Here is a 24685-nt window from a genome sequence, read left to right on the forward strand (position 1 = left end):
GCTACCTGTACTCTTAACCTCTAAGCCATCTCTCCAGCCCCCTATTTTTAATTTTTATTGTGTGTGTTTGTGTGTGTGTGTGCAGATGCCAAGACATTTGTGAAGGTCAGAGGACAACTTGCAGAAGTTGATTCTCTCCTACCATGTAAGTCTGGTGTATCAAATTCAGCTCATCAGGCTTGGCTTTACCAGCTCAGCTGAGCTATCTTATTGGTATTATTTAGTGTTTGCTTTGTTTTTACTCTTTTGGGTTTTTTAGTCTTTTTGAGACGGTCTCACTATGTAGCCTTGGCTACCTAGAACTTGCTATGTGGATGAAGCTGGCCTTGAACTCACAGAGATCTGCCTGCCTCTGCCTCCCGAGTGCTAGTATTAAAGGCTTACACCACCACACATGGCCCTATTTATTCTTTTACAATTTCATACATAATAGACATCTACAGATTGACCTTTTTCTTTTTAGGGTGCTGAGTATTAATTGAACCTGGGGTCTTGCACATGACAGGCAAGCGTTCTACCACTGAGCTATATCACCAGTACTTTATTTCTTAGTTTTGAGACAGGATTCCATTAAGTCACCCTGCACTTGAACCTGCTCTATAGCCAAGGTAGTCTTTTTTGTGATTCTTCTGTAGCTGGGACTACAGGCTTATACTATTAGGCCCATCTTATTTTATATATTACTTTTATTTTATTTATTTTAGATTATTTTATTTTTTATTTATGTGTGTATAGGTCCACGTCCGTGTGTGTGTGTGTGTGTGTGTGTGTGTGTGTGTGTGTGTGTGTGTGTGTGTGTGTATGCATGCAGGCACCCATGAAGACTAGAAGAGGCTTCAGATATCATGGAGCTGGAATCACGGACGTTGCCAGCTGCCCAATGTAGATGCTGGGAACTGAACACATCTTGCTCTGGGAGAGTAGCAAGCTCTCTAGCCCTCTCTTTTTACTTATGTGTATGCTTGTGTATGGGTGTGTGGCAGCACGTGCATGTGCATATGCATGTAGAGGCCAGAAGAGAACCTCAGGTGTAGTTTCTTAGGTGCTGTCCGTCTTTGGAGATGGGGTTTCTCACTGGCAAAGAGCCCCAGGGGATCTGCCTGTCTCCACCTCCCCAGTACCAGTATTATAACTATGTACTGCCACCACACCCAATTTTGTTTTTTTTTAAAAAGATTTTTTTGTATTTTTATTCATATGTATATGTGTATGCCTGTGTGTGAACATGTGCATGTGAGTGTAGGTGCCTATGGAAGCCAGAGGTGTCTCGTCCCCTGAAGCTGGAGTTATAGGTGGTTGTGAGCCACCCAGTGTGGGTGCTAGGGACTAGACTCAGGTCTTTCCCTAGAGCAATATGCACTAGTAACCTCTAAGCCATGTCACCAGTTCCATGCCCAGCTCCTCTTACCTGGGGTCTGAAGATTGAACTTTGGTACTCCTACTTTTAAGGCAGGGACTTTGCCAACTGGAGGTACAGGGCTAACTCTCCAGCCTCTTTAAAAAATAAGAAGGAAGACGGAAAAAGAAGAGAAGAAGAGGCAGAGGAAGAGAAAGAAGCTGCCACCATCACAATAGCTAGTATTCCTGGGCCACAGACTCAAGTTCAGGATCAACTTGAGTAACCTCGTGACACTCTGTCTCAAAGTAAAAGAATTGGAGATAGAGCTGAGTGATAAGAGTACTTGGCCTGTCATGTGTGATAGCCTGGGTTCTGTCACCACCACCATTACTGATGGTAATTAATAATGATGATAATATAATAATAATAATAATAATATAATAGCAGCAATGGAATGCATTAGTATCTGGGCTTGGTGGCTCACATTTTTTGTTTGTTTGTTTGTTTGTTTTGAGACAAGGTTTCTCTGTATAACAGCCCTGGCTGTCCTGGAACTCGCTTTGAGATTAGGATGGCCTCAAACTCACAGAGATACACCTGCCTCTGCCTCCCATGTACTGGGATTAAAAGCATGCGCCTCCATGCCCAGCTAGTGGCTCAAATTTGTAATCGTAGCACTTGGGAGGTTGAGGCAGGAGGAGTTTGGGGTCAGCCTAAGCTACAGTGTGAGGTGTTGTCTCAAAACAAAACAAAAAGAAAGACTGATAGTTAATAATGAAACTCAGAAAAGATTTAGCTGCCAGGTCTTTAAGCAAGGATGAGGAGAGACTATTCAGGAACAGGAAACTTTATGAACAAAACTCAAGAGTAATTGAGAGGCAGGTGTGTTCCTTTCCCAGAGGAAAAATGTCACACAGAAGAGAGGATGGTGGTAGCTGGGTTAGGAGGGTGGCTAGGGCCAGAGAAATGGCATAGTTTCAGAGTAGGGTTGAAGAGACAGGTCAGGCAGTAAAGCACTTGTCATGCAAATGTAAGGACATGAATTCAGTCTCTAGCACCCACACCACAAGAGCCTGGTATGGTGACTGCTTTTGAAATCCCAGGACTGGGGAGGCAGAGACAGGTGGATCCCTGGCCTACTTGGCAAGTTCCATGCCATTGAGAGACCTTGTGTGATTAAACAAGGTGAACAGCTCATGAGGAACAACACCTTAGCTTGTTCTCTGGCCTCCTCAAGCATTTGAGCATGCAAGCCTACACACACACACACACACACACACACACACACACACACACACACACACACACACCTGGGGGTGGGGGTGCTAGGTATAGATGAAGGTATGAAGTTAGGGCAAAAACTCATAAAAATTAAGTTTTCAAATATGATTGTAGTTACCTAGGCTCAGGTCATTGGTGTAGAAAAGAAAAATGAAATAATTTTGAGAATCTTGAAGCTCAGATACAGGAAACTCAGCCACTTCTTGATCTATTGATTATTGCTGAAGGTGGGGCTCTTAGTAATTGCTAGGATGATCAAGCATAGTGAAAAACAACAGAACCTACAACATGGTGGAAGGAGAGAATAGATTCCCCCAAGTTACCCTTTTCATGTGTGTGTTATAACATTTCTACACTTATACAATAAGTAAATATAAAAATATTTTTTCTTTTTGAAATTATTTTTAGATCTATTTATTTTATTTTATGTGTGTGAATGTTTTGCTTACATGTATGTTTGTATCATGTGCATCCTGGAACTGGAGTTACAGATGGTTGTGAACAACCATGTGGGTGCTGGGAATTGAACCTGGGTCCTCTGCAAGAACAACAAGTGTTCTTAACCATTGAGCCATCTCTCCAGCTCTAAAACTATTTTTAAAAATAATGTGTGTATCTAATTTTTCTCAAGTATCTAGGATTCTGTGTACTTGACACTAGGATTGATGAACTGAAGAACATGGACGAGATAGATGGGAATTTTCGGGTTCTTACATTGTCTGTTTCTTCCAGGTAGTCTTCTTTCCATTTACCCAGTCTGCCTTGAGGATAAGGAAAAGGTAGAGAATATGGTGGCCCACTGCCTGAGAGGTTTTTATCAGGTATGCAGAAACTGTCACAAAATGCCAAGTGTGCCTGCACCAGGTAGAAATGTTTCCATCTAGGTAGATGTGACACTGGCCCTTCACAGAGCCAAGAATCAAGACTGAATGAAACCCCAGGTGAATTTCCCCAGGGGTAGCAACACACTTACTGGTGTAATGTCATCTGAAATTCCATCAGGAGCTCAGTAACTAATGATTAATGTTGATACTCATGGTGACACAGGTATGTTTGTTATTTTGCCAGGTATTCTGACAGAATTTTAAGGTGAAAGAGCATATCTTTTGTTGCGGGGGCCCGGGCATGTAGCTCAGTTGGTACAACACTTGCTCATAACTGCCTCTAACTCCAGCTCCAGGAGATCCAATGCACTCTTCAGCCTCCATGGACACCTGCACACATGTGCACACACAAACAACATACATATAAATAAAAGTAAAATTAAGAAAAAAGAAATTGAAAATCATCCTCTTAGGTAGAGGGGAGGGTCAGGAGTTCAAGTTCATCTTCAGCTACACAAGTTAGAAAACACTGGGGCTGGTGAGATGGCTCAGCAAGTAAAGGCATTTGCTGCCAAGACTGAAGACTTAGGTTCCCATGAACTCACTTGATAGGAACGAACTAAAGTCTGCAAATTGTCCTCTGACCTCCATTTGTGTGCTGTGGCGGGTGGGCCCTGCCCTGCTCAATGAAATAAGTTCTTTTTTGTTTGTTTGTTTTAAATTATGTTGTGTTTACCTGTATGTATACCATGTGCATGTCTGGTACCTACAGAGGGCAGAGGAGGGCATCAGAACTCCTGGAACTGGAGTTACAGATGGCTGTGAGACATTATGTTGATGCTGGGGTGAGAACAGAATCCAGATTCTCTGCAAGAACAAGTGCTCTTAACCACTGAGCCGTCTCCAGCCCCAAGAAACAAGTCCTTCCCCCATCTCTTGGGTTTGGCTTTTTTGTTTTTTTGTTTGGTTGGTTGGTTTTTGGTTTTTCAAGACAGGGTTTCTCTGTGTAGTTTTGGTGCCTGTCCTACAGCTCACTCTGTAGACCAGGCTGACCTTGAACTCACAGAGATCTGCCTGCTGAAACAAGTTCTCTTTTTTAAAAATTCCTGAAACTAGAGAGATGACTCAGTGGGTAAAGCTCTTGCTATGCAAGTGTGAGAACCAGAGTTCAAATCCCTAGAACCCATGTAAATACCAGATGAGTGTGGTAGCATTTAAGTAATTTGTAATTTCCATCCTCTGGAGGCAGAGCTAGGATGTCTTAAGTGAGCCTGCTAGTTAGACTGGCTGAATAAATGAGCATTGGTTTCAAGGAAAAGACCCTGCCTCATTGTTAGTTTGACAGCCATTGAGGAAGATACCCAGGGTTGACTTTTGGCCTCTAATACACATGTACCCATACATTTGAATACCTATACACACATGGATACGTATTACACACAAAAAAGTATAAGTTTTTTTTCTTTTCTTCTGCCTGTGCTTGGAATTGAACCTAGGGCCTTGAATATGCTAGAGAAGCACTCTACCACTAATTTGTATCTCCCAACCCAAGACTGTGCATTGAACCCTGTTTACCTAGTGTATGTGGTATGCTAAGGATACATTGTAGGGGGATAGATAGAACTGTTTGTTAGTTGTGAGAAGGGTCACTAAAGTCATATGTCCATAGGAAATGGACTGTGACTATGGACAGGGAGGTCTCATAGACCACCAATCCCTGAAGCAGACAGTGGAAGTCCTCAGACAAGAGCTGGGTCTCATGTCCTCATCTATAATGAATGTTGGTGACATGTTACTCAGACTGGCATGTCTATGATTTAGGACTCGGTGACCTTTGATGATGTGGCTGTGGACTTCACCCAAGAGGAGTGGGTTATAATGGATCAAACTCAGAGAGACTTCTACAGAGATGTGATGCTGGAGAACTACCAGAACCTGGCCTCAGCGGGTAAGATGCCATTGCCCTCCTGCCCCTTAGGGAGGCTAATGTTCTGGGCACACCGAGGGATCAGCAGTCTTGATCTGAACACACTAAGAAATAAGGACACACATGGTACGGTGGTTTCCAGACAGGGTCTCTCTGTGTGGCCCTGGCTGTCCTGGAGCTCTGTAGACCAGGCTGGCCTGGAACTCACAGATTAAAGGCATGTGCTGCCACTGCCTGGCTCAATTTTAATCATGATTTGTTTTGTTTTAGATTTTTTTCATTTAATTTTATGTGTATGAGTGTTTTCCTGTATAAATATATGTATGCATGTATGTATGTTCAGAATTCACAGGAGAGTAGTGGATCCCCTTAAACTGGAGCTACAAATGATGTGAGCCATTTCTGGGTTCAGTGCTGGGAATCAGGTCCTCTGTAGGAGCAGCCAGTGCTGTTAACTGCTGAGCCAGCTCTCCAGCCTCTCAATAGTGTTTTGAGTTTCAACAGCAAAACTAGTATGAATTTCTTTTTTCTTCTCAATTTCACAGATTGAAGATTCTTCCTAAAAACTGAGTATGGGGGTTGGGGATGTGGCTCAGCTGCGAGAATGTCTGCCTGGCATGCATGAAGCCCTGGGTTTAACCCCTTACCACAAAAAACTAGATATGGTAACACATATCTGTAATCCCATTACTCAGAGGGTGAAGGCAGGAAGCTCAACTGCATAGCCAGGCTGAGTTACATGAATTCGTTTTGGAGGGATTTTTTTGGTTTGGTTTTTTAAGACAGGGTTTCTCTGTGTAACAGCTCTGGCTGTCATGGAACTCACTTTGTAGACTTGAAATTCTAGAGATCTCTGCCTGTCTCTGCCTCCTAGGTGCTGAGATTAAAAGTGTACACCACCACCGCCTGGTCGCTACATGAATTTTTATATTTCACCTCCCTCCCAAAAAACCCTCACACAAAAGTCAGGTATGGTGGGATCCTTCTGTAACCTCAGCACTTGAGAGGTTGAAGCAGAAGTATCACCTAGAGTTTGAGGCCCATCTAGGCTACATGGGTTCAAGGCCAGTGTGGGCTATATAACAAAACCCTATCTCAAAATAAATAAATAGAAATCAAAGAGGGGGAAAACAAACATCTTTTTTAAGATTTATTTTTATTTTTATGAAAAATACAGCACAGGCATGCATTGCCCAAGGAGGTCAGAGGAGGGCATTGGATCCCCTGGAACAGCTGTGAGCTGCCTCAAGAACAGCAGATGCTCCTAAGTGCTAAGCCATCTCTCCAGCACCCCTCCCCATCCCTTTTTTTCTTTAGGAGCCCTGGCTGGCCTAGAACTTGCTGTATAAACCAAGCTGGCCTTGAACTCTCAGAGAGAGCCTGCCTCCCTCCCAAGTGCTGGGAGTAAAGGTGTGGACTATCACACCTGGTTCAAGAATCATTCTTACTGTAGATATTAAGACACTAGCTAGCCAGGCATGGTGGTACATGCCTGTAATCCCAGCACTTGGGAGGCAGAGGCAGGTGGATTTCTGAGTTTGAGGCTAGCCTGGTCTACAGAGTGAGTTCCAGAACAGCCAGGACTGTTATACAGAGAAACCCTGTCTCAAAAAAAAAAAAAAAAAAGACACTACTTCAGCATAAGATTTTTTTTTTCTTTATTAAGTTGAGAACTTTTTGTTTTTTTTTTTTTTTTTTTTTTGGTTTTTCGAGACAGGGTTTCTCTGTGTAGCTTTGCGCCTTTCCTGGAACTCGCTTTGGAGACCAGGCTGGCCTCGAACTCACAGAGATCCGCCTGGCTCTGCCTCCCAAGTGCTGGGATTAAAGGCGTGCGCCACCACCGCCCGGCTGAGAACTTTTTGTTTTATTTCATTTCCTTTCATGAGAATAGGGTCTGCCTCCATATTCATGCTGGCCTCAAACTTTGTATGTAAACCAAACTGGCTTTGAACTCACTCACTGTCTTCCTGCCTCCTTCCAAATACTGTAATTAAGGTGTATGTGCCGTACCTTGTTGGTTATTTTTTCTCTTTTGCTCTTTGGTCTTTTGGGAACCCACCACCCAGCTCCCAAATAAATCACACATGGAGGCTTATTGTTTTTCTGAATGCCCGGCCTTAGCTTGGCTTGTTGCTAGCCAGCTTTTCCTAACTTAAATTATCCCTGTCTACCTTTTGTCTCTGGGTTTTACCTTTCTCATACTTCTGTATATCTTTCTTGGTGGCTGGCTGGGTGTCTGGGTGTCTGGCTCCTAGCATCCTCCTCTCCTCGATCTCTTGCTCTTTCTTCTTTTCCTCCCAGATTTCTCCTTCTATTTATTCTCTCTGCCTGCCAGCCCCACCTATCCTTTCTCCTGCCTCGCTATTGGCCGTTCAGCTCTTTATTAGACCATCAGGTGTTTTAGACAGGCACAGTAACACAGCTTCACAGAGTTAAACAAATGCAGCATATCTTTGCATCATTAAACAAATGTTCCACATTACAAACAAATGTAACACATCTTAAAATAATATTCTACAATACCTGACTTGAAAACTTTTAACTTTTTTATTTAAATGAAGTACTCTATGTCTTCTCTTTGGCATAACCAGATTGGCAGCATCACTACTACACTGTTTCGGGGCAGTTATTAAGTAGAAAGTGTTGGTGTTGAGTGACAGGTGGTCTGACGAGTGAAGGTACACACAGTGCGGATCTGATGGGCAAAGGGGTGACTTCACCCCAGGCTGGTTAGAGTAGGAAGCTGTGAGCTTTCTTCAGCTACTTATAGAATTGTGCAGTTGAAAACTTAGAAATTATTTCTGGAATTTTCTGTATAATATTTTTTGTTTCCAGTTGATGGTGAATTACTTAACCTATAGAAACCAATATTGGGGGTATGAGGCAACTTCTGTGTGTGTGTGCATTTATATGCGTGTGTGCAGTGTGTGAATGCAGGCATGTGTGCACAGGGCATGTGTAGAGGGAGGTAAGAGGTCAAACTCTGGTGCCAGTCCTCACCTTCCATCTTAGACAGGGTTTCCTTGCTTTAGTTCCGCTCATATACCAGGCTAGCTGGCCGTAAGCTCCTGGGGTTCTCCTATTTCTGCCTCCTATCTCTTCATGAGAACTAGGATTATAGACGCCGTGTTCCTGTGTCTGGCTTCTACATGGGTTCCGGGGACTTGAATTCAGGTCTTCATGCTTGTGTAGCAGAGCTTTATCCATCAAGCTTTCTCCCCATCCCCTATAAGATATTTTCTTACTTTTTAGAATTGTATTTGTGCATGGTGTGTGTGAGAGAGAGCTTGGACACACATGTGCCATGGTGATTGTGTGGTCAAAAGAAACTGTCAGGAGTCCATTCTCTTCTGCAGCCGTGAATTCCAGAGACTGAACTCAAGTCATCAGGCTTACATAGCAAATGTTTTTACCCACTAAGTCACCTCACCGGTCTCCCTGTAAGTTTTAATATGACATCATGGTTGTCAAAATGTGGTCCAGTCTCAATGCCATCACCCTATTAGGAACGAAAGGAGATCTGAGTATATCCTTGTCACATGTTTCTTGTTTGTAGAGGGGTATTTGCTTTTACAGATCTGGGGAATACACCTAGGCCTTGAACATGCTAGGCAAGTGCTTTACCACTGCACTACACACCTACCTCCTAGCATCTAAGCTTTACTATTTAAAAAAAAAAAAAAACAAAAAAAAACAGGACCTCACTATGTAGCTCTGGCTGTCCTGAAACTATGTAGAACAGGCTGGCCTCAAACTTAGATCCACTTGCCTCTGCCTCCCCAGTGCTGGGATTAAAGGCTTGCATCACCACACCCAGCTCCTAGCATCTAAATTTAAATTTTAACTAGCTACTGTGATAAGTCTGATTACACTATAATCTGTGAGATACTGGGGTAACTTTTACCCTAGAAGAACAAATATTTTTGTTTCACTCTGTTTTCTGTTTGGCTGAGTGTTAGTGTTTTGTTAATATATGTATGAGCTTTAACTTGGGTTTTAGTTCAGAAAAAGATGATCTACATGCTTATCCTTTTGAAACACTTCCCGTGCATTCTTTAGAAACAGAGCTCTTCAGGGCTGGGAACAGTGGCACACATCTTTCCTCCTAGCACTTGGAAAGCTCACACAGGAGGGCTGGTTGGCCTGAGCTACATAATGTGAGATTCTATCTCAAACAACAAGAAAAAACCGAAGCTAGAGTAATGACTCAGTGCTTAAAAGCACTTGCTGCTCCTTCAGTTCCCAGCACCCACACTGGGCAGCTCACAACCTGTAACTCTAGCTTCTAGGGATCTGATGCCCTCTTCTGGCCTCTAAGGGCACTTTCACATAGGTACACACACAAAAACAGACACATGCACACAAATAAGTAATAAAAAATAAATCTTAAAAAAACAGGGAGGAAGGCTGAAGAGATGGCTCAGAAGTTAAGAGCACTGGCTCTTCCAGAGGTCCTGAGTTCAATTCCCAGCACCCACATGGTGCCTCACAACTGTCTGTAGCTCCAGTTCCAGGGGATCCAGTGCCCTTTTCTGGTCTCCAAGGACACTACACACATATGGTGAACAGACAGAGTATGCAAGCAAAACACCATATGCATAAAATAGTAATAATAAACAATAGTATATAATAAAGTACAATAAAATATAATACTGTACTATTATTATTATTATTATTATTATTATTATTATTATTATTATTATTATTATTGGCTGGAGAGCTGGTTTAGAGGTTAAGAGCACTTGTTGCTCTTGCAGAGGACCTGGGTTCAATTCCCAGAACCCACATGGTGGTTCACAACCATCTGTCACTCCATTTCAGGGGCATCCTGTGCCCTCTTCTGAACTCCTCTGACCCCAAGTACACACATGGTATACATACATACATACATACATACATACATACATACATACAGGCAAAACAATTACACATAAAATAAAATAAATAAATCTAATAAAGAAATTAGAAAGAAGAAAAAAATGTGTCGGGGGGGGGGGGTGGTGGTGATGCCTCACCTGAAAAAATGCTTCATAGGGAAGCATGAGTGTCTGAGTTCAGATCCTCAGTACCATTTAAAAAGCAGTACTAAATGGCTAAAAAGCCTTTACCAAGTGTAATGGCTGCACCTGTAGTTCCTACAGTGGGGAGGGGGAAATTGGAGGGTCCCTGGGGGCCTCCTCGGCAGTCTAGCTGAATTAGTGAGCTCCAGGTACAGTGTGAGTGTGTTTCAAAAAATTATGTAGCCAGGAAGGTGTAGTGATTCATGCCTTTAATCCCAGCACTTGGGAAGCAGAGGCAGGATCTCTGTGAATCTGAGGCCAGCCTGATCTACATAGTGAGTTCTAGGCCAGCCAGGGATACATAGTGAGACCCTGTCTCAAATTTAAAAACAAAAACAAAGAACTGGATATGCTGGCATGCACTTGTAATCCCGGTCCTTGGGTAGAGGAGGATCTGGAGGGTTCACTCGTTAGCCAGCTAGTCTTAATCAGTGAACCCCAAGTCCTAGTGAGAGACCTCATCTTAGAAAACAAGCTACAGGGCTAGGGAGATGGCTCGAGGATAAAGTGCTTGGCTGTACCGTCATGAGGACCATAGTCTGCACTCCAAACCTACGTGAAAAGTAGGCAGGCACAGTGGCTGCCTGTGGTCCCCAGCACTCAGAAGAGAGACAGGAGATCCCCTGGACAGTTGGCTAGCGACACTGGCTGGAGCTGATGAGCCCCTGGGTGCAGTACAAGACCCTGCCTCACACACATATGTGTACACATGTGCACTCAGACCTACACATACACACACAAAGGGAGAGAGGGTCCTAAATTTACTGTTTCTTTTTTTTTTTTTTTTGTCAAGTACGAACCACATCCAAGAATACTTTTTTCCCCTGTGTGTAGGATGTGAGGTCATCAAACCCAGTCTGATCTCCTGGTTGGAGGAAGAAGATTTACAGGCAGTACAAAGAGACGGTTTCCAGGGTGAGTATTCATGGGGAAACAATTGTGATCAGGAAGTTCCTTGAGTTTGGAAATAGGATGAAGTTTTTGTTTGTTTGTTTTCTTCCCTTTGATTCAGGGTCTTACTGTGTAGCCCAGGCTGGCCCCTCCAATACTTCCATCTTTACCTTCTGGGTTCTGGGGTTGTTGGTGTGCACTGCCGCACACAGCCATAATGAACCTTTTCCCCCAGTATTGGGGATTAAACCTTGAGCTTGCTTAGGCAAGCACTCTTACAACCGAGCTGTAGCTCCAGTCTTAAAATGTAGGTTTCAAAGATACAGCTGATCTCAGAAGGTGCCAGCCCTTTATCTCAGAAGCAATTCTGGATTTCTTACACTTTGCTCAGGTTATTTCTGTGATCCCACAAAAATGCCTGTTACGTTTCTCTTTTTAATTTTGTCCTGTGCTATGTTGAGATCTTTCCTCGTCATTATCCCTGATAATATTCCTTTTCACCATCAGTTTTCATTTTTAAAGCAATGTGTAGTTGGGCGGTGGTGGCGCACACCTTTAATACCAGCACTCAGAAGGCAAAGGCAGGTGAATATCTTGGGTTTGAGGCCAGCCTGATCTACAAAGCAAGTTCCAGGACAGCCAGGGCTAACAGAGAGACCCTTGGGGGGGGGGGGGGGAGAAGAAAATTGTAATAATTTTCTAAAACTATGACTCACATTTTTACCCTTGCCAGGTTTTAATCTATTAAAATTATCAAAACTACCTGTCTCGAAAAAACCAAAAAAAAAAAATTATCAAAACTTAGTTTATTTTTGTATTTGTATTTATTTATTTTGGTGGGATCTCACACTGTAGCCATGGCTGGCCTGAAACTCAGAGTCATTCTGCCTCAGCCTCCTGACACTGTCCACCACCCCGGGCAAGATTTGTCACTTTCCACTCCTGCAACGGATGTCTCATCTTGATTTTACTTTGTTTTTATGTCTTTTCTTTAGAATGGGAAATGCAAGACACCTTGAGAGAACAAACTTTCAATATGGTGCAAATGGTCAGATTAATCAAGGATGTTTATTAGTTCCTATACTCTGAAAAGACTAGAAATTCCACTGTGGAAAGTAAATGTCATCCATTCAGGATGGTGTGGGTAGGGGAGCAGCGTTTTAAACCAGAAACACTCAATATAACAGTGTCAAACCCATCACGAAACCAAACCCTGCAAGGTTCCCACGAGTGCACATCCTGCATGTGTAACTAGACCTTGAAATTTTTTTAAACTTTTTATTGATTCTTTGTGGATTTCACATCATGTATTCCAATTCATCTTCCCATCTCTTCATATCTATCCTTTGCCCTTGCAACCTTCCCCTCAAAATAAAATAAAATTTAAAAGTAAAAAAATCTCATTGTGGAAGCTGTAGTATGGCTCAGTGAGTCACACAGTATACCCTTTGGTCCACACATCTTTCCTTGCAGGTGTACATTGCAATGAGTCACTGGTCTGGCTCAAGGCCTCTGGCCTCTACTGCACTATAGATACTGGTGTATAAACATCGTCCCTCACTGGGACTACTTTTACATATTCTGTTGTTGCCCTGTGTCATGGAGATCCTGCAGCTTTGGCTCTTTAGGACTGCCCCCTTCACATGCTCCAGCAGTTCACAGTGGGGTGGGCCAACTCATAGCCCTGGTTCTGGGCCTGGGTGTTCTGGACTAGGTTGGTCAGCCCTAGTCCAGAACTCTCTCATCCTCACCACCAGGGCTAGCTCACCCAATGCAGTAGGCAGCAAGGGGCGGGGCCAGTTCTCCTGCTCTCATGCCCTTGGGGGCCTGCTCACCTGCACCTACACCTCCAGGCTCAGCTCTACTGGTCTGCCCAGGTGAAGTTCAGGGCCCACTCTCCTGAGTGCTTGCAGCTGTTGAGGGGCAGGGCCAGCTTTCCCACCTGCCACAGGTGGCAAGGGAAGGGTGAGGGCATCTTTCCCTCACCCAGGCACCATATGGCAGACAAGGAGGGGCAGGGGCAGCTCTCCCATTCTCACACCCTCAGGACTGGCTCACCCATGCCCCTCAGGGTGCCCAACAGGGTCAGCTCTACTATGTTGCCCAAGAATTTTTAAAGCAGTTTATTTATCTGTGTTTTATTTATGTGTCGTGTGTGTGTGTGTGTGTGTGTGTGTGTGTGTGTGTGTGTGTGTGCATATACTCATGTGCACACTGGCATACATGTACCAGGGAAAGTTTATGTCATGGCCCTCTTGTGGAACTCAGAGGAGAGCTTCAGGAGTTGGTTCTCTCCTTCAACCATGTTGAGACAGCATCTCTCTTGTGTCTACTACTACATAAGTTCCTGACCAGTTCTGTTTCTGCCTTCCATGTCAAAGCAGTAGTGCTGGAATTACAGATGCATGCTACTGTATCTAGTTTTGGGGCATCCATTGTCCACTCTCAGGCTTGCATGCTACTGCACCTAGTTTTGGGGCATCCATTGTCCACTCTCAGGCTTGCATGCTACTGTACCTAGTTTTGGGGCATCCATTGTCCACTCTCAGGCTTGCATGCTACTGTACCTAGTTTTGGGGCATCCATTGTCCACTCTCAGGCTTGCATGCTACTGTATCTAGTTTGGGGCATCCATTGTCCACTCTCAGGCTTGCATGGCAAGCACTTTACTTGCTAAGCCATCTTCCTGGCTCTTTAAAACAATTTTGTAACATGCGTAACATTTTTTTTAAAACATTTAAGCTGATTCTAGCACTATTGTTCCTCCAGCTTGATTAGAAATCACATAGCAACATTAAGAATGTCATGAAAATGGTAAAAATCATAATCATCCTCTAAGTAATACATTAAAAAAAAGACAGGGTCTCATGTAGCCCCTATCCTCAGAGTTGCTATGTTGCTAAGGATAGCAAGTCCTGATCTGCCTATCTTCATCTCCTAAATGCTGGGTTATAAGTACACCACCATGCTATCTCTAAAATAATGTACTTTAATCATTCATTCATACAGAGAAGATGCAACAGTGTTGGTGACCTCTAAAATTAATTTACAGAAATTCCTTACAAGATTATGAAAGAATTGAGAATTCATCTGTAGCAAATTAGTACAAATGAGAAACATTTAAGAGAAATGGCATTCTCCTTTGTAAGAGAACTCTCTCTTTGATGGATATTCTGAATTTGGTGAATTTGGGGTACCCTAATCCATGCTTAAAAGTTTGAGCTTCAGAATTTCCACAAATATGCATCCTCAACATATGTAACTCTGCTTTGAGAGTCTTTAAAGAATTTTATGAAGACATGCATGAATCATTTCAAAGTTAGAACAGATTATAGATGATTCTTGCATTAGAATTGAACTTGGAAAAAAGGCAGAAATTGTATACATGCAATAAGAATTTTAAGCATTTAATAATATTCTGTCTTCATAAGGGTTGAAACTCTTAATCTTGAACAACCATTGGTTGTATTTATTCTCCTCAACAGGCAGGAAGGCACAGTGCTTGGGAACTCTGTGATTATATGCAACATAGATATCTTCAGAGAGCATTCATATTTTAAAAGACATATGAAAACTGAAAATTCAAAGAACACCTGTGACTCTAATCAGTATGGAAAGCACTTTCCCACTCTGCATAAGAAACCATCTATGAGACAGGAACTTTCTGTGTTGAATCAGTATGCAGAAGACTTTAGTCTGACCCCAAATGTTACTCACCAGAAAACAGGCTTGCAGGACAAACCTGTTGAATGCACTGACTTCCTTAATCAGTCGTATTTTAAGGCACATATAAGAATCTATAATGGGGAAAAATTCTGTGAATTGACTCAATTTGCAGGAGATTTTACATGTTCCCCAAGTAGAGATCTGCCTATTCAAAAGTATACCATAAGAGCCTATGCGTGTAAGATTTGTGGGAAAGTCTTTGGCTATTCTTCAAATCTTAACAGTCACATGTGAACCCACACTGGGGAGAAGCCCTATGAATGTAAGGTTTGTGGGAATGTCTTTGGGTATTCTTCAAATCTTAATAGTCATATACGAACCCACACTGGGGAAAACTTTATGAATGTAAAATATGTAAGAAATTCTTTACTACTTCTTCAAGTCTAACTGAACATTTCAGAATTCATACTGGAGAGAAACCCTATAAGTGTAAAGAATGTGGAAAAGCTTTTACTAAGCACTCGGGACTTTCTACACATGTACAAACACATGCTGGACAGAAGCCCTATCTATGTAAGTTATGTGGGAGATCTTTCACTGTTTCTTCAAACATGACTGAACATTTAAGAATCCATACTGGAGAGAAACCTTATCAATGTAAGGAATGTGGGAAAGCCTTCCATGCATCTTCCTACCTTCATAAACACATACTGGAGAGAAACCCTATAAATGTGATAAGTGTGGGAAAGCCTTCCACACTTCCTCCTACCTACAAAAACATGTAAGAACTCACAGTGCAGAGAAACCTTATAAATGTAGGGAATGTGGAAAATCCTACAAAAGATGTTATCTATTGAATGAACACTTGAAAACTCATATGGTGGAGAAACCCTTTGATTGTAAGGTATGTGGAAAGTCTTTTAGAAGTTCTGCATGCCGTAGTAAGCACATTCGTCTTCACACTGGAATCAAACCTTATAAATGTAAGTACTGTGGGAAAGACTTCACTGTTTCTTCAAGTCTAACTGAACATATAAGAACACACACTGGAGAGAGGCCCTATGAATGGAAAGAATGTGGAAAAGCCTTCACTATATCCTCATGTTTGATTGTCCATAAGAGGACTCATGCTGGAGAGAAACCCTATGAATGTAAGGAATGTGGGAAAGCATACAAAAGGTGTTACCTGCTGACTGCTGACTGAACATGTAAAAACTCACACTGGGGAAAAGTCCTTTGAATGTAAAGTATGTGGAAAACTCTTTGGAAATTCCTCTTGCCTTAATAAGCACATTCAAATTCACACTGGGATAAAACCCTATAAATGTAAGTACTGTGGAAAAGATTTCACTGTTTCTTCTAGCCTAGCTGAACATGTAAGGACTCATACAGGTGAGAAGCCCTACAAATGTAAGGAATATGGGAAAGCCTTCACAACATCCTCAAACCTCTATCACCATGCACAAATTCATGATAGAGAGGTTTCCTCTAAGTATCAAGAATGTGGAAAAAACTACAATAAGTTTTATCGACTAACTGAACATTTAATAAATAAGTCTGAACAGAAACCCTTTGAATGGGAAGAATGTCAAAAGGTTCTTCAAGAATTCTCCACGTCTTAATCATCATAATGGAATTTACAATGGTGAGAAGCCTTATTAATATAAGAAGTGTGAGTTAGCCTTCAAACCAGCTTACTCGAAAAACATGAAAGCTCCCTTGTTCTCAAGATGCCCAAGAATTGAAGAAACGTGAGAGCCATTGGAATGTTAACAAAGTGCACTAATATGTGAGCTCACCCTGGAGCCATATAATGTCACAAATATGAAAGCCCTACTACTTCCTGGGGACTTGTTAAATACATAAGATTCCGCAGTGGAGAAACTGTTGTGGGTAATGTGGAAAGTCATTCTGCTAAGTTCTGTACTTCACCTACGATCTCACAGTGGAGATAATGAAGGTAAGGGAGTTGCAGTCAATGTTTTCTACATTTTGTTCTTCAGCCTCTAATAAACATGGCATTTTATAACCAAGAGAAAATGAGTGAAGAGTATGAGAATTATGGCCACATCTTGAAATATATGCTGGCAAAGATAGGACCTTCAGATTTTTGTTGCTGTTTGAAGCAGCCCAAGTTGGACTCAAACTCTTGTGTATCAGAGGATGGCCTTGAACTCCTCTTAATCCTCCTATATCCACCTCCTGAGTGCTGTGATTACAAACATGTACCACAACACCCATTTTTTATTCAGTGCTGGCAAATGAAACCAGAGCTTTGGGCATGCTAGGCAAGCACTTTACCAGCTACATCCTCAGCCCCTTTTGAATAGTTTTTATATTTATTTTGAATACTTGTGATTCTGCCCTAATTTTTCCTGAAGTGCTGTCTATTTTTCTCACGTAGCAACACCATTCCCATTACATCACTCTGCCTCCCAGATTGCTCCACACAAAAAGTGAACTTCCAGAATATTAACTAATAAATCTGTTCTCTGGAGATTGAACTAGAACTTCATATATACTAAATATGTGTTCTACCCTGGAATTGTGCCCATACCCTCAAATTTTATTTATATATATAAATATAGTTACACTATATACATACAACATATACACTACAACATATATATATGTTGCAGTGTATATGTTGTATGTATATAGTGTAACTATATATATATATATATATATATAGAGAGAGAGAGAGAGAGAGAGAGAGAGAGAGAGAGAGAGAGAGAGAGAGAGAATTTTTCTGTCCCACCAGCTAGCTCCCAAATAACCCCACAGACTTATTATTTATTATGAAAGCTTGGCTGATAGCTTAGGCTTGTTTCTAATTAGCTCTTATAACTTAAATTAGCCTGTTTCAATTAATTTACATGCTGCTACATGGTTCATGGCTTGTTACCTCATCTCCTACATGTCATGCTTCCTCTGAATCTCCTTGAAACTCAGCCCTTTTTCCTAGCATCCTCTGTGCCCTGAAAATCCTGCCTAGCTATTGGCCATTCAGCTTTTTATTAAACCAATCCAAGTGACACATTGTGATGACAGAGTCTCACCATATTGCTCTGGCTGGCCTAAAACTCCCTATGTAGACAATACTGGCCTCCAACTCATACAGATCTGCTTGCCTTTGCCTCCTGAGAGCTGGTATTAAAGATATGTACCACCATGCCCAGCTGTGGCCAGTTCTTCATGTTGTTCAAAAATCTCTGGGAGGGCTAGGGATATAGCTAAGTAGTAGAATGCTTACCTGGCATGCATGAGGCCCTAGGTTTGATCAACAGCACCACACACACACACAAAAAAAAGTTATGCTTTCATAGCTATTCTTTGTAGATAAAAAAAAGTGAAAGTACAAAAAGAGGTAAGTTGAAGAAAAGATGAGTGAATAGCTAGTAATGGGAAATCCCATTCACAATCATAGAGAAATCTTACACTGAGAATGGAAATATTCCTGTAACATCATGCAGTGTAGGTACAGTGAGAACCCTGAATTTTATTTTTTCTCTTTAGATCTACTCTACAGACTGGCAACACAATCAGACTGCATTGCTGATTCAGTCAACAATGAGACTGACAATAAGCCTTCTTTGGGATCTGTCCTTCTGTGTACTATACAGTGTGGAAACAGAAACTCTTTTGGAATTTAATCACAATGAACATGGCTGACATCATGTTCTGCTGTGTTGCAAACTATCTCTAGCAATTCCTGGATGTGGCCAATGGGTGCAGACGCCAAAATCAGCACTAGCAGGTTTCAGTCTCAGTGTTCCAAATTTGTGTATTTCTGATGCTTGAACAACTTTGGTTTTTGTCCTGTAAGGCCATTAGGGCTGTGCCACCCAATGGCTCTTTCTGTGGCTCATATTCTAGCCAAAGTAGCAGTGATCTAATACAAGCTCAACAATAAACCCCAAATGGAAGAGATCTGTGCACCTGTGTGTTGTGAATTTGTAGTGAAGAATATGTTATGGAGTAGTTCTTTTGCAAGTATGAGTTTGCTGTTTAACACGTGTTTTTTTAATGCTGACACTGACGCCATAAATCAGCAGATCAGTTTTGTTTTGTTTCTTTCCATAACCAGGGTCTTCCTATGTAAGCCAGACTGACCTCAAACTTGTAATCTTCCTGCCCATCTCATAACTGCTGGGATTGCAAATGTGTACCACCATATTGATTCAAGCTGTTGACTGAATTAATAATTAAATTCCAAATGCAAACAACCAGGTCATAATTATGCCTAAACACATATCCCTCATACAACCGCAAATGCATTATAAATTTAGAATAGGTGGCAAAGTCCCTTGAGAGACATTCTTTTAGTATCTCAAATATGGTAACCATTGATATTCTCTCTCTTTCTTTCTTTCTTTTTTTTTTTTTTAAAAAGTTATTCAAGCCGGGCGGTGGTGGCGCACGCCTTTAATCCCAGCACTCGGGAGGCAGAGGCCGGCGGATCTCTGTGAGTTCGAGGCCAGCCTGGGCTACCAAGTGAGTCCCAGGAAAGGCGCAAAGCTACACAGAGAAACCCTGTCTCGAAAAACCAAAAAAAAAAAAAAAAAAAAAAAAAAGTTATTCAAGCATCAGAAATACAACATGTATGACTGTAGCCAGAAGAGGGCACCAGATCTCATTACAGATGGTTGTGAGCCACCATGTGGTTGCTGGGAATTGAACTCAGGACCTCCAGAAGAGCAGTCAGTGCTCTTAACCTCTGAGCCATCTCTCCAGCCCCCATTGATATTCTCTTAATTGACGTTACATCACATGATAAAAAGAAAGGAAAGAAAACACAAATATCTGTACAAATGCATTCTTAAGAAAATACAACCGAAACACTCATGTCAATTACAATTCTCCTTTCTGCAACTGGTCATGTGGTCTTAGCTGGTATTTATAACTACCTTCCTCTGCTACCCATTCTGGATTTCCTCCAGTCTCAGCAAGCACCTCAGCAGGCCTTGGCTCTTTTCCTGGAGGAATGACCCACACCTTCACTCCTGACAGGTCTGTGTACTTTGTCACCCTGTCTGGAAGGCTATTGCAGTTTCCCATTGACTTTAATCACAGGACATGATAACACCAAGAGATGCCCTAAAGCAGTGGTTCTCAACCTGTGGGTTATTATCCCTTTGGGGGTCAAATGACCTTTTCATGGGGGTTGCATATCAGTTACCCACATATCAGATATTTACATTACAATTCATAACAGCAGCAAAATTAGTATGAAGTAGCAGCAAAAATAATGCTATGGCTGGGGGTCACCACAACATGAGGAACTGTATTAAATGGTCGCAGCATTGAGAAGGTTGAGAATCACTGCCCTAAAGGATCTCCTGCACTCCAGACATAACCTTTCTTACCTCCATGGTGGAGAAGCAATTTCCCCATGGTAATCTGGATTACTCACCCCTTCTAACACTGTTAATTCCTTTCTTAGCCTGTTAGCTTAAGTGCATCAGAAGACAAAGTGGCCATTAGAAATCTGAGTGTCCAGTTCAATGGATTGTTTGTTGTGGCTCCTGGCAGGAGTGCTTCCCCTCTGGAACCAAAACTTCTAGGCCAGCAGCAGAACTTAAAGTTGTGGGAACAGGAAGAAAAATTTTCCTAGTGGATCACTAGGGATGATAGTGAGTGGAACTAGTCCCTTTTCCATCCCTTTTTTCCTAGAGCCATAGATCCTGTCTATGGGAGACACCATATCATAAACTGGATGCTGATTCAAAACATACCACCTGGAGAACCCTGCCCCAGTCCTCCAGGCTGCAGTGATCTAATTGGCGTTGTGACTGTGTCATCACCACCCAGTGTTGGAATAGCCTTTTGAAGACACTTGTGGGGAAAAAACTAAAGAAAACTTAGAGCCAGGTGTGATGGTGCACACCTTTAGTCCCAGCACTTGGGAGGCAGGGGTAGGCGGATCTCTGTGAGTTTGAGGCCAGCCTGGTCTATAGAGTGAGTTCCAGGACAACTGGGGCTGTTACACAGAGAAGCTCTGTCCTGAAATACTAAAGGGTAAAAAAGGCTATTTCTATGAGGCCAGCTGCTCCAGGATGGTGGGGAACATGGGAAGACCACTGGTTTCCATTATCATGGGCCCACTGTCACGCTTCTCTGGCTGAAAAGTGAGTTCCTTGGTCAGAAGTAATACTGTGTAGAATACCATGACAGTATTCTGTGGATATGGCATTCTGTAAGTCCACAGATGGTAGTTTTGGCAGAAGTGTTACATGCAGGAAAGGCAAACCAATAACCAGAGTAACTCTCTACCCCAGTAAGGACAGAGTGTTGTCTTTCCATGGAGGAAGTGGTCCAATGTAGTCAACCTGCTACCAGGTTGCTGTTTGGTCACCCTGGGGAATGGTGCTGTATCTGGGGCTCAGTGCTGGTCTCTGCTGTTGGCAGATCTGGCATTCAGCAGCAGCTGTAGCCAGGCCAGCCTTGGTGAGTGACGTCCATGTTATTGAGCCCATACATAACCCCCATCTCTGCCACCAAGACCACTTTGTTCATGGGCCCATTGGGCAATGACAGGGATGGCTGGAGAAAGAGGCTGACTGTCCACAGAATGGGTCATCCTGTCTACTTGATGATTGAATGCCTCCTCAGCTGAAGTCACCTTTTGATGAGCATTTACATGGGACACAAGTATCTTCATATCCTTCAACCATTTGGAGAGATCTATCCACATACTTCTTCCCCAGATGTCTTTTTCACCGATTTTCCAATCCTGTTTTTCCAAGTCCCTGACCATCCAGTCAATCCATTGGCTACAACTTAGGAATCAGTGAACAATTGCACATCTGACCATTCTTCCTTCCAAACAAAATGTATGACCATGTGTACTGCCTGAAGTTCTGCCCACTGTGAAGATTTCCCTTCACTGGTGTCTTATAGGGTTGTCCCAGAAAGGGGTTGTAATGCTGCAGCTGGGTGGTACCTGCATGATGTGCAGAACCATCAGTAAACCTGGCCCTAGGCTTCTCTCCCTCAGTCAACTTCTAAGTATACTTATCCCAATTATACTTTCTGGGACTGGGAAAATACCACAGGATGAGTTTGGGGACCCACTGGACCTACTGTGAGACTTCAACCAAAACTCCACTCATCATCTGACCTCCATAAGTCCCTACTTTAACTGGAGGGCCGCAATGTTTCTTAGGGTCTCCTGGAATCACCATTAACTCAGAACCTTTAATCCAATAGACCCTGGAAAAACTGATTGTTTCCTTTCCCCTCAGGTACTATTACCTTTGTAAAAGGCCACTGGTCTCTCTAGGGAAGGACTGGAGAAAGGCTAACCGTAAAACTTTTATGTGTTTTATCAAGGTCCTTCCTCAGGGGAACCTGGCCATCCTTTCATTCAAGGAGTTCTGCATTGGGATAATCTCGAAAATTATTATGGTCCAGCCTTAATAATCTTCTCCCCAGGGGCCCAGGAGAGAAGCTATGAATGGCACGAATTATTTTCAGGAAAAGAATCTAAGTACACCAAGCTCTTCTGTCCTTCTACTATATTCCTCTGGGATAAAATTCTATCTACACAGCAGCTTCATTTCTGCTCTCATGCCTAGCTCCTTTCTTGCCTGATTTCTCTCTACATTTATCTGCTGTCCCCTCTAAGTTCTATCTTAATCCCCTCACCTTAGTTCTGCCCCATCTAGGTTCTCATCCATCTAGTTCTTTCCCTTCTCAGCTCCTCTCTCATCTCCTTCTTTCTCATCATCTTCTTCCTCATCTTGTTCTTCACCATATGGCTCTTCCTCATCTTCCATCTCGTTCTTCTAGTCCTCTCTTCTAGCCCTTCAGTCTAGTTCTTCCCCATCTCAGTTCATTCTCCTCCAGTTCTTGCCCATCTAGTTCTTCTGTTCTCTTTTCTCAGTCTAGTTCTTCCATTCTCTTTTCTCTTTTCTGTCTCATCCGCTCAAGTCTCTGAGGTTTACAGTTATATATATATATATATATATATATATATATATATATATATATATATATATATATATATATATACCCATGTAATAGCAATGCTCTGGTTAAAGCAAGGTCACCAGGCTTGAATTCCCTCAGGGTCAAAAGGAGGGGCAATAAGATCCACACAAAAGAGCAGTAATTGCCAGCCGTCATCTGCAACCCAAAAGGGAAGTGACTAATGGGGAATAGAATCAACTGAGGGCTAAATTTGGTTAATATCTGAGCAAGGTGGATTTTATGTGTTCAACTATATTCTTAGAAGTGGTTAGTTAAAGTGTTAGGAGTCTATCAGTGACAAGTGAAAATAAAACTGTCTTATTTTTCTTTGGCCCCTTATCTGTCCAAGCTATCTTGACTACTGCTTTCTGGCAGGGCCAGGGAGTGTACTCGGTGGCTGGGCAGCCTGAGTCAGCTTGATATACCTGTAAGTAGAAACCCTTTAGTTCTGAGTTAATAGTTAAAGGTAGATCTAAAACTAGAGATAAGACTTTGGAGAGGAAGAAAGTTAAGCTTAATTAGCACATCCACCAGGCCTTCTCAAACAGATAGTCTGGATGCTTAAGTCTGTTCTTAGAGAGTGCAGAGGCATCTCTGATAAGATACTTTTGTCCCTCTGGGGATGGTCCTGGCCGGATGCTGCTAATGAAGATAATGACAGAAAGGCCTGAAATTAAGGATCCTGGCTGTGTTGCTGCACAGAAGGTTATCTAAATATTCCATTAGTAGTGGGGAAATTGTGCCCAATGAATGATGGAAAAGTTACAATAGCACACGAGAAATTCATACTAGGAAACGGCTACTAATCAAAAGCCAGTATCACCAAGACACCTTGAGCCTCAGCTTGACCTCTGGAAGGCCCTTGGCCTTCTGGGTATTAGCTTGTCATAATCAGCTAAAATCCTACTTCATATATTTTTGCAGCTTGCAGCAGGATAATCTTTTTGTACACTGTATGAAGATGTCTCTGTTATACCTCACCTGCCTAAGACACCTTCTGATTGGTTTAATAAAGAGCTGAACAGCCAATAGTTAGGCAGGAGAGGATAGGCGGGACTTCTAGGCAAGACAGGAACTCTGAAAAAGAATCTAAGGCAGGAGATTCGCCAGCCAGACTTGGAGGAAGTTGGATATATGGTACTAAGGAGAGGTAACAAGCCACAGGGTAGAATATAGATTAATATAAATGGATTAATTTAAGTTGTAAGAGCTAGTTGGGAACAAGCCTAAGCTAAGGCCAAATTTTCATAATGAATATAATGTTTCCATGTCAATATTCTGGAGCTGGTGATCCAAAAGAAAGTTCAACTATAGCTCTGGATCTGCAAACTAGGTCAAGTTGGGAAACTGATTCACGGGCCAAGATTCCCTTTTGCCACCATTCAATGTAGCTTTCTTTCATTTTTTTGAGATTTTTTCTGCTTGTACAGATCAAACAAAAATTCAGTAGGCTTCTTATCCATTTCATGCCTGGAAACACCATGATTAATTAGCCAGTACCAAATGTCCATACAAGTCATACCACCATAAAATTCTCTTTACTGTGCATTATGGGTTAGGCCATTATAGACATTACTCTGTCTGTGCCGATCATTCTGTTAACTACAATCACCTTACCTTTGGCAATTCAGTGCTGCCACCTCGCCCCTGCTAACTTGGTGCCTAATTAAACCCACTGCATTGATTTCATCCAACTGGGCAGCAGCAGCATCTCCAACCCTAAGGT

The 24685-nt window shown here is 42.3% G+C and overlaps 2 protein-coding genes and 1 pseudogene across 12 annotated transcripts in view; 2 read left to right on the plus strand and 1 right to left on the minus strand.

Moving 5' to 3' along the window:
• LOC128119784 (zinc finger protein 778-like) overlaps positions 1-18918 on the plus strand; it is a 53949-nt gene extending 35031 nt beyond the window's left edge. For 5 of the 11 annotated variants that reach the window (XM_052753367.1, XM_052753385.1, XM_052753446.1 and 2 more), the window contains 4 exons: positions 3353-3441; positions 5266-5392; positions 11266-11346; positions 14808-15698. The gene's annotated coding sequence lies outside the window, so the exon portion shown is untranslated. Of the gene's footprint in view, positions 1-3352; positions 3442-5265; positions 5393-11265; positions 11347-12317; positions 12701-14807; positions 16949-18504 lie in introns of those variants that run through there. The other 6 variants (XM_052753422.1, XM_052753431.1, XM_052753376.1 and 3 more) reach the window with 5 other exon arrangements.
• LOC128119761 (zinc finger protein 426-like) overlaps positions 1-24685 on the minus strand; it is a 167716-nt gene that overhangs the window by 126823 nt on the left and 16208 nt on the right. The window lies entirely within an intron of this gene.
• LOC128102449 (zinc finger protein 420-like) lies at positions 3656-18162 on the plus strand (annotated as a pseudogene).

Source organism: Peromyscus californicus, unplaced genomic scaffold, assembly GCF_007827085.1.
Source record: "Peromyscus californicus insignis strain IS unplaced genomic scaffold, ASM782708v3 Scaffold_11__1_contigs__length_118956290, whole genome shotgun sequence".
NCBI classification, from domain to species: Eukaryota; Metazoa; Chordata; class Mammalia; order Rodentia; family Cricetidae; genus Peromyscus; species Peromyscus californicus.